Here is a 10,848-nt window from a genome sequence, read left to right as displayed (position 1 = left end):
CACAGAGTTAAATCTTGAAATGGAATATTGCCCGAGCAAATACGATGCATTCCGAGGGAGTCTTGATACCATGGTCCTTGACCCAGCCCCACACAAATAATTGTTCCAAGTTTTCATCAGTTTTGTTGTGTAGAATGATGTCTGGAGCACACAATAGTTTGGCATGTTTGGGAACTCCACTGACAAATAATCCATCATCACTCCCCAAATCTTTTTTGATAAAGTATAGAGATATATTAAATTGAATAGTTGGATTTTTTGTTAATATCTGCTTTTTGCAAGTATACAGGCCCCTTGTGTACTCAGTGCACGCGTTACTTGCTGTACAACAGCCGTCTTAGCTTGGTTGACCACCACCTGTTTTTACATCTGGGAGGAAATCACGTGTTGGAATACAAGCAAACCACAAACTTCCCTAGAGACTGGCAGGAGGTCAGGGGCAAGAGCGAGGCGTCAAAAGTCCATGTCCAGGCAAGAGGTCAAGATCCAGGAAGGCAGACAAAAGACCAGAGGAAATCCAGGGAGACAAGACACAAAGCTTGAATCGGGGGAGCTAAGAGGGACTACGGGAACACGACACAGGACAACACATAATGAGCACAGAGGTGGGGAAACACGGAGAGCACGAATGCACATGGAGAGAAAGCTGGACGGGTCGTTCTGGCCCGTAACGCAGGTTTGCTCTGGCTTTAGAAGCCTGGCGTCAGCTACAGGTGTGCAGATAGCCTATTGATAGCACCAGTGCAGCTGCTGCCGGAGTGGCGCGCGCAGGTGCGTGCTTGGAGGTGCGCGTTTGGAGGTGCGCTCAGAGCAGCGCACAGATGAATGCACATTAGAATGTGCCCGGGCCGTGACGATGGCAGACTGTTGTGATGCTCTGCAGTATGAAAATGGAAATTATAGACATGTAATGTTAATGAGCATTATACAACACATGTTTTCTTTTAGGCTTTATGACATATATGCTGTGTACCTGTGCTTAACTCTTCTTTAGACATCTTTTCTTGCAGGAAACACTTACATGTTTATATACACAGTAAATGTGTATATATACTGTGTTTGTGTGTACGTGTGTGTATGTGTGTGTGTGCATGCATGTTTGTATAATCAGCTTTCTGGGTTTATTTCAGCCACAACTGTCTGCTTTTGCTGTCTGAATATATTATCCATCCATCCATATTCTACCGCTTATTCCCTTTTGGGGCCGAGGGGGGTGCTGGCGCCTATCTCAGCTTCAATTGGGCGGAAGGTGGGGTACACCCTGGACAAGTCGCCACCTCATCGCAGGGCCAACACAGAGAGACAGACAACATTCACACCCACATTCACACACTAGGGCCAATTTAGTGTTGCCAATCAACCTATCCCCAGGTGCATGTCTTTGGAGGTGGGAGGAAGCCGGAGTACCCGGAGGGAACCCACGCATTCACGGGGAGAACATGCAAACTCCACACAAAAAGATCCCGAGCCTGGAATTGAACCCAGGACTGCAGGACCTTCGTATTGTGAGGCAGATGCACTAACCCCTCTCCCACCCTGAAGTCCTGAATATACTATGAAGTTTTTATTTCATCAGACATATTAATTGTTTTATTAATAACAGTAAGACATGACACTTGAATAACAGCCACAATATTTGGAACACCTGCACAAGACAATAAGCTGAAAAAGAAATACAAATGTCTACTGGGGAAAACCGCCAGCAAAACAACAAAACCGAGAGTATTATGATTGTTGATATATTGATACAATGTTGCTGTGCTGGACTTGATTGGACGGTGCAGGTTTTACAAAAAAAAGGTCTGCAAAAACCCGAATGGTCTAAAGATACATCAGACCAAGATGGGCTGCCTAAGGAAATCCGTGGTGCAACGCACAGTGCCAGTACCCTTTACGGCACCTGATGAGACGGAGGAGGATCCAGGCCCGGACACTACCCACAGTGCCCAGAACCTCCAAGCACCGGCGCATCCCCAAAGCAGACCGTCAGAACATCGTCGGATATTGTGGCCCGCTGCCAAAAAGGAGTCAGAGTGGAAACAGTTTGATGAAGATGTTACTACAGCCCTGGAAGCAACAGCCAATGGTAATGTGGACCAGACGCTCAAGACAATGAGCATGTTCATAATTAGCATTGCATCCGACAGGTTTGGCATCAAGAAACAACGCGCTACCAAGACTACAACTGCAGCACCAATTCCAAACCGGCGAGAAACCAAGATTTCCCAACTCAGACAAGAACTGAGAGTACTCAGGAGCCAGTACAGGAAGGCAAGCGACAATGAGAAGGCAGCCTTGGCAGAACTGAGGGGTGTGGTAAGGGATAAACTACTCACCCTGCGACGTGCCGAGTGGCACAGGAAGAGAGGCAAGAAAAGGGCCCGCAAGCGCAGTGCCTTCATTGCAAATCCATTTGGATTCACAAAGAAGCTGCTGGGAGAAAAACGCAGTGGTCAACTCTCATGTCCCGAGGAGGAAATCAACCTCCACATCAAGAACACCTACAGCGAAGGCATGAGAGAGCAAGACCTCGGCCACTGTGCAGCCCTCATATGCCCACCAGAACCCTGCACCCTGTTCGACACCAGTGAACCAACTCTGAAAGAAGTTAAAGAGGTAATCAAATCTGCCAGAACAGCATCAGCACCAGGCCCAAGTGGAGTTCCGTACAAGGTCTTCAAACAGTGTCCCCGCCTGTTGGAGCGTCTTTGGAAGATCTTCCGAGTGATCTGGAAAAGAGGGAAAGTACCTCAGCAGTGGACGTACGCAGAGGGAGTATGGATTCCCAAGGAGGAAAACGCAAGGAACATCGAGCAGTTCAGGACAATCTCCCTGCTCAGTGTTGAGTGCAAGACTTTCTTCAAGATCGTTTCCAATCGCCTCATGGGATTTCTCCTGAAGAACACCTATATTGACACCTCGGTGCAGAAGGGAGGAGTCCCAGGAGTTCCAGGGTGCATCGAACACACTGGTGTGGTAACACAGCTGATCCGTGAGGCGCGAGAGAACAGAGGCGATTCGACAGTACTGTGGCTGGACCTCGCCAATGCTTATGGGTCAATTCCACACAAGTTGGTGGAATTGTCTCTGAGCAGATACCATGTTCCAGAGAAGATTCGCAATCTTATTCTCGACTATTACAACAACTTTAGTCTGAGGGTGTCCTCTGGCACTTCAACATCAGATTGGCATCGTCTGGAGAAAGGCATCATCACAGGCTGTACAATCTCTGTGTCCCTGTTTGCACTGGCCATGAATATGCTCGTGAAGTCTGCGGAAGTAGAGTGCAGAGGTCCTTTGTCCAAATCCGGCACCCGGCAACCTCCGATTAGAGTATTCATGGATGATCTCACGGTAACCACAACATCAGTGTCTGGATGCAGATGGCTCCTTTAAGGTCTTGATCGACTCATTAGTTGGGCAAGAATGAGTTTCAAGCCCTCTAAGTCCAGGTCCTTGGTCTTGAGGAAGGGTAAAGTATCCGAACACTTTCGCTTCAGTCTGGCAGACATCCAAATTCCATCTGTGTCAGAAAAGCCAGTGAAGAGCCTGGGCAAGCTCTTCACTGGTGATCTGAAGGATTCCGCTGCATGTCAAGCTACCAGCGATAACCTCAACATGTGGCTCTCAGCGGTGGACAAGTCGGGACTTCCAGGGAAGTTCAAAGCCTGGATATATCAGCATGGCATCCTGCCTCGTATCCTCTGGCCGCTGCTGATGTACGAATTCCCAATGACCATCGTGGAGGGATTCGAGAGGAAGATCAGCTCGTCCCTGCGCAGGTGGCTGGGTCTGCCACGGAGCCTAAGCAGCTTTGCTTTGTTTGGGCTGCAGCTTCCTTTCAGTAGTCTGGCAGAGGAGTTCAAGGTTTCCAGGGCCAGAGAAGTCCTGCTCTACAGAGATTCTGCTGATGGCAAAGTATCGTCAGCAGGTGTGGAGGTCAGAACAGGAAGGAAGTGGCGTGCTCAGGATGCAGTGGAGCGGGCAGAGGCGAGGTTGCGGCACAGCACCGTGGTGGGAACCGTAGCTACTGGTCGGGCTGGGCTGGGTAGTAACACCAAACCAAGCTACAGCAGAGCCAGAGGAAAGGAAAGGAGAAAGTTGGTCCAAGAGGAGGTTCGCGCCGAGGTGGAAGAGGCTCGCTTCAGCAGAGTGGTGGGAATGAGCAAGCAGGGGGCCTGGACCAAGTGGGAGCACATAGCTGGTCGCAAGATCACCTGGACCGAACTCTGGAAAGCAGAGCCACACCAATTTAAGTTCTTGGTCCAGTCAGTTTATGATGTCCTCCCAAGCCCTGCTAACTTATTTGCCTGGGGCCTGATAGACACACCTGTGTGCCAGCTCTGTCAGAAAAGAGGATCATTACAACACATCCTCAGCTGTTGCTCAAAGGCATTGGGAGATGGCAGATACCGGTGGCGCCACGACCAGGTCCTGCGGGCAATAGCAGACACTATCTGCACTGGCATCAACACCAGTAAGCGGCAACACCCAACTAAGAGCACAATTGCCTTTGTCCGAGCAGGAGAGAAACCTCAACCCTCCAAGAAGACCCAGGGTGGCCTTCTAACAACAGCAAGGGACTGGCAGCTCTTGGTTGATCTAGGAAGGCAGTTGCGATTCCCAGACATAATTGCAACCACAACACTACGGCCAGACATGGTATTGATGTCTGGAACCAGCAAGCAGGTGGTGCTCCTTGAGCTAACTGTCCCCTGGGAGGACAGAATGGAGGAAGCTCAGGAAAGGAAGAGGGTGAAATATGCAGATCTTGTGGCTGACTGCCGGAGGAACGGGTGGAAGACCCGCTGCGAGCCTATTGAGGTGGGCTGCAGGGGTTTTGCAGGCAAGTCCTTACACCGTGTCCTGGGGCTCCTTGGAATTTGTGGACTGCACAGGCAAAGAGCCATAAAAAACATATTGGAAGCGTCTGAAAAGGCTTCACGTTGGCTCTGGTTGAGGAGGGGGGACGTGTGGCGTAGTGCGCTACCTGGACACAAGTCGAGGGACTGATCATCCTCGGCTGGGTCGCCCGGGTGAGGGTGTCTGATTAAGACCCGAAACACCCTATGACCCCGGGAGAATCACTGATGATGTGTCCAGGTTGCACCATGCGGTGTATTATAGTACTACCTAATGTTGTGGCTAGTGATGTGCAGTATATTTCCTACATTAAAAGTATCATAAAATATTTTCTACGGGTTGCTTTGTAATTTGCGGTATTTTCATATTAATTTATATATACTGTTTTCTATTACCCATAGCTTATTAGCTCCATATGTATATGACATTAGTTTTAAAACAAAGTACATGCAACATTTATTAAACTATTCGTATACAGTACAAATTGTTTTCTATTGCATTCCATTAATAACATGATTACAAATCACAAATGGATACAAAATGTAATAACACGATTACAAATCACAAATGGATACACGATACACGATTACAAATCACAAATGGATACAAAATGAATGTTGCATTTATATGTTTTTCATGTTACATTATTTGTGCACTGCAGCATGCATGTTAGTGCCGTCAGAATCTGAAAGCAATTTAGTTTGCAACAGTAATTACAGGCTGAATTGATTTATGTGCTGTTTCCACGGCAACAGGTCCGGAACAAGAATAAGAATAATTTTGAGAAAAACTCTCACGCGTTTGACAAACTTCTTCTGCCTGGTTGCGACCATGTTTGTCTTTTAATCACTTTGGTTGTTGCTTTTGTTGCTGTTGATTCTTCTCAGCTGTGATTGGATGCTACGTCTATGCAGGTGTTTTAGAACACAAGCATGGTCCCAGGTCAAAGTTCATCAGTAAAAAGCTGACAAGTTGTCTGAGAAGAAGTCACTTTTATAACAAAAACATGTATAGTGTCAAAATCAATACATTTGTGTCAGTTTCTTAATTAGTATTAATTTTGTGAACAGTATACGTACACTCAGCAGGACATACTTTTATTTTCATCTTAAAATACCACTTTAATGAGACAAAAGTAGTAGCAGGTGAATACTAATGTGGATAAATGTTTGTCTAGAAAAAAACTATCTTCCAAAAGAATATTGACAAAATATTGACGCAGGTGAAAAGCACTCACGAGACACTTTAATACGAGCTATGACCATATTTTGACCTGCTCACCGATAACCTCTGTCCTATCCGAATTTTTTGACATTGTTGCAAGCCTGATATTTGAACTACAACTCAGACGTTGTGACATGTAAACAAAATCAAAAAACTTTAAAATCAACAAACCTTTTTTGACACAGTTCTGTGACTGAGACAAATACAATATGAGTCCCATGATGATGACAGTTTATCATAAACCACTACAGTAATGATAATATTAATAATACAAATGATAGCATTATATTTATAATAATAACCATTACTTTAATGTTAGTATTATTTTGTTATAGTACTAAAACATTGTATATTTGTTATTTTAATATTGTATATATAATGTAGTATACTACAACATAATGTACATATCCATCCATTTTCTACCGCTTATTCCCTTAGGGGTCGCGAGGGGCGCTGGTGCCTATCTCAGCTACAACCGGGCGGAAGCCGGTGTACACCCTGGACAAGTTGCCACCTAATATTTTTATATAATGTAATATTAGTACCAGTATTCTTTTCATAACAATAATTAAAACAACATTTAAAAAAATCACACATTCAAATTCAATACAAACAATGATTTGTTTTGGTATTAAAATTGTTCTCATATTTGTTTGAAGGTATGGAAAATACAACTAACACCTTTTATGGTTGTGTTGTTCTGGAATCCGAGGATACAGAGACAGCAAGCGTACTGCAGGTAAACAATGTATTTAATGACAAAAACCAAGAAGCACCAAAACAGATGAGTAGACCTTACAGGTCCAAGAGACACAACACATGCAAAGCAGCATGGAGGTAGAAGGCTGGAAAGTCATACAAAAAGCAATGTTGCAGATCCTCTGGACAGGGCTTGCAAAAGAAGCCTGCTGATTAATGATTGCCAGCAGGTGAGTATCCAAATTACAATCTGGGGTCAGGTGTGCAAGTCAAAGGTAATGTGGCTGACGAACAGGAAATAGAAGTAAAAATAAAAGTGCAGGTCAGGAAAAAATGCGAAAATCTTGAAACTTAGAATAACGTGCAACTTTGTCATGATGGCACCATTTTGAGACCGAATTGAGTATAGCGTATTCAGGGGTGTACAGCAATCACCAACATGCAGGGAAGGGAGACCAATGAGAATGTTTTCGCAGATTGAAGGTTGTTTTTAATAGTTTTACTGTTATTGTAAAGACCAGGAGTTTAAATCTTGCTTGAAAAATTAAAAAGTTTCTTAATCTTCAATTTGGACTGCAGTTCATCAGCATCCTCAACAAAAATATAAGGTTTTCTAGTGGTTTTATTGTTGTTCTTCTCAAAGTCCAGAAACACACTCCTTATTCCACTGTCCCTGGTCCTTTCAGCCCCATGCTCGTCTCTTTACTGCTCTTTCTTTTTTCAGAAATCTTTTGTCACTCCTTAATTAGCCCAAATCAGCCTCAGGTGTCTGCTTCTTGGCTGGGTTGAAAGCTGGGAGCTGTAGTCCTTTATCTCGCGGGCATTTTGGAACGAGTTGCCCACTCTGAAAGGAATGTAGCGTCCACACAGCCTCTACTGACACCACAATACACATATAAATATCCATCCATCCATTTTCTACCGCTTATTCCCTTTGGGATCGCGGGGGGCGCTGGTGCCTATCTCAGCTACAATCGGGCGGAAGTCAGTGTACACTCTGGACAAGTCACCACCTCGTGGCAATGCCAACACAGATAGACAGACAACATTCACACTCACATTCACACACTAGGGCCAATTTAGTGTTGCCAATCAACCTATCCCTAGCTGCATATCTTTGGAAGTGGGAGGAAGCCGGAGTACCCGGAGGGAACCCACGCATTCACGGAGAGGACATGCAAACTCCACACAGAAAGATCCCAAGCCCGGGATTGAACCCTGACTACTCAGGACCTTTGTATTGTGAGGCAGACGCACTAACCTCTCTTCCACCGTAAACCACACACATATATATATATATATATATATATATATATATATATATATATATATGTGGCTTCACGGTGGAGAGGTATATAAATATATATATATATATACATATATATATATATATATATATATATATATATATATATATATACATACATATATATATGTATATCTGTATATATATATATATATATATATATATATATATATATATATATACAGATATATATATATATATATATATATACATATATATATGTATATCTGTATATATATATATATATATATATATATATATATATATATATATATATATATATATATATATACAGATATATATATATATATATATATATATATATATATATATATATATATATATATATATATATACACATACACAAAATCTGTGACCGGTGCTATGGATGCTGCGTGGATCAGGTTAATGAGAGTCCAGTCCATAGTGGGGTAAGGAGGGGACGAGTTATCTTTTTTATGTATCTATTTATTTTTGTTTATTTATCTAAGTACCATGTTCGTGTGTTTTCTATGTGTCATTATAAATTTGCACTAAATTAGTTTGCTTGCGGGCATCACGGTGAAACACGGGTGAGTGAATGTGCCTTGAATTTTCTTAGTAAAGAATTTCATAAAGTCATCAGCCGAGAGGGTGGAACTACTGGGGGGATTCCATTGTTGGGTTATCCTGCATTATCGTTTCCATCCTTACCCTTTCCATCCTTTGTAAATGAGCTACTGTGTGGAACAATTTCCCTTGTGGATCAATGTTTGTCTAACTCTAAGTCTAAGTCAGGGATGTTACTGTACTGAACATATATACATACATACATACATATATCTATATATATATATATATATATATATATATATATATATATATATATATATATATATATATATATATATATATATATATATATGATATCTGTAAACACACTCTATATGTGTGTGTATCTGTGTGAGTGCGTGCGTGTGTGTGTGTGTGTAGTTGAGACCCCCCCCTTGCCCTTTAGTGTATATCACCCTAATTCTACGGTCTCAAGGTTGGCAAGTATGATCAAGAAAGAGAGGAAATAACAGTAAGAAAACAAGAGACGCTGTCAAAAGGTTGGGATCATTTTAAAGTAAAAATAGCAACAACGTGCTGCAATGGTTACATTGTCAGTGGGAGGCGGCATGTCACAATAGCACTGCACTGATGACGCAACCCATAACAGGAAAGAACCCCGCATATTTGCACAGCAGCAAACCAGCAAAATCAAGGAAAATGTCTATGTTAGTAATTAACACCATCTTATATGTTTGACGTGCATTACAGTGTGAATGTTTTATTCAAACACACAGGCGCATTCACAGTTTGTATAATGCTAACGCTGTCGTTGTGAGGAGAATTAAAAATAAGTGAACCAGCAGTAAAGAACACAATTGAACACTTTTCACTTAGAGACTGCCATGCTGGTGACACAGTTAATTGGCATGGCAGTACAGTGTTTGCTATCCTTTTAATGTGCTCTTACATCATCTGTCTCATCTGCATTTTCTGCTTTTTTATGGAACATTCTGTAAAATTGCTAGCACTTTTACATACCACATTTACATACCAATGGTGCCAAGCTGGCCTGGACTAATCCAGCCATGTGGCTGCCCTTTGGGAGATGTAGGTTCAAAAGCCAAATAGCTGCTTTTTGCGGGGTCTATTGTTAACACTAGAATCACCCCTGCAATTTCTAGAAGGCAGCCGACAATCAGCCACCTTTCTTTTGTAAATGCACATCGAAATGTGGTGGGCCACACAAATGCACACATTTTGATATGCTTGAATAGAAGGAAACTTCAGAAATCTACTGAGAGTTCTTGTCTTGTTATAAATATTAGCTGTAAAATATTATCATTGCAATAGCTGTACATATATCTGTTCTGATTAGAATTTTTTTCTTTATGTAGTCCATATTCAAGTTCTCTTTTTATTTTACCTTTTATATTTGATATCGCTTTTGTTTTCTTTAAAATGTTCTTGTAAAATGTAAACCTTTTTTTCAAAATATTCCTACGGTAAATAACTGTTGCACAATGAAAAATGTTTTTACACATTATAAACAAGAAAAACGATTCTTCTTCTACAATATTTTCACAATATTTTTTCACAATACTTGATTATGTAGAATAGCATAAAATCATCTTATAAAATGTTAACTTTTTTCTCAAAATATTAGTACAGTGCATACCATATTTTTTACATGATAAGGCTCACTTAAGATCCTTTATTTTAAATTTTAATTGGGGACGGCGTGGCGAAGTTGTGAGAGTAGCTGTGCCAGCAACCTGAGGGTTCCTGGTTCAATCCCCACCTTCTACCATCCTAGTCACGTCCGTTGTGTCCTTGAGCAAGACACTTCACCCTTGTTCCTGATGGCTCCTCGTTAGCGCCTTGCATCCCACAATCAGTGTGTGAATGGGTGAATGTGGAAATAATTTCAAAGTGCTTTGAGTTCCTTAAAAAGGTAGAAAAGCGCTATACAAGTACAACCCCTTTACCATTTATTTTTTTCAAAAATCGACAGAGCGCCTTATAACCCGGTGCTCCCAATGTGTCATTTTGGTTGTGCTAACCGACCTCGAAGCTATTTTATTTGGTACATGGTGTAGAGATACGTGTGACAAGTAGAAAGCAGTCACACATAAGAGAAACGTGTCGCCTGCAATATGACGCCAGTAAACAACACCAAAACGTTAAATGTTCCATTAAAAATGTAGAGCAAGGCACACTGTGCT

At 42.3% G+C, this 10,848-nt stretch overlaps 1 pseudogene; it reads left to right on the top strand.

Moving 5' to 3' along the window:
* The first annotated feature begins 2,112 nt into the window (after nucleotides 1–2,112).
* LOC133552378 (uncharacterized) lies at nucleotides 2,113–5,113 on the top strand (annotated as a pseudogene).
* The last annotated feature ends 5,735 nt before the right edge of the window (nucleotides 5,114–10,848 follow it).

Source organism: Nerophis ophidion, linkage group LG05 (genome assembly GCF_033978795.1).
Source record: "Nerophis ophidion isolate RoL-2023_Sa linkage group LG05, RoL_Noph_v1.0, whole genome shotgun sequence".
Taxonomy (NCBI): domain Eukaryota; kingdom Metazoa; phylum Chordata; class Actinopteri; order Syngnathiformes; family Syngnathidae; genus Nerophis; species Nerophis ophidion.
This window is presented reverse-complemented; position numbering and strand designations above follow the sequence as displayed.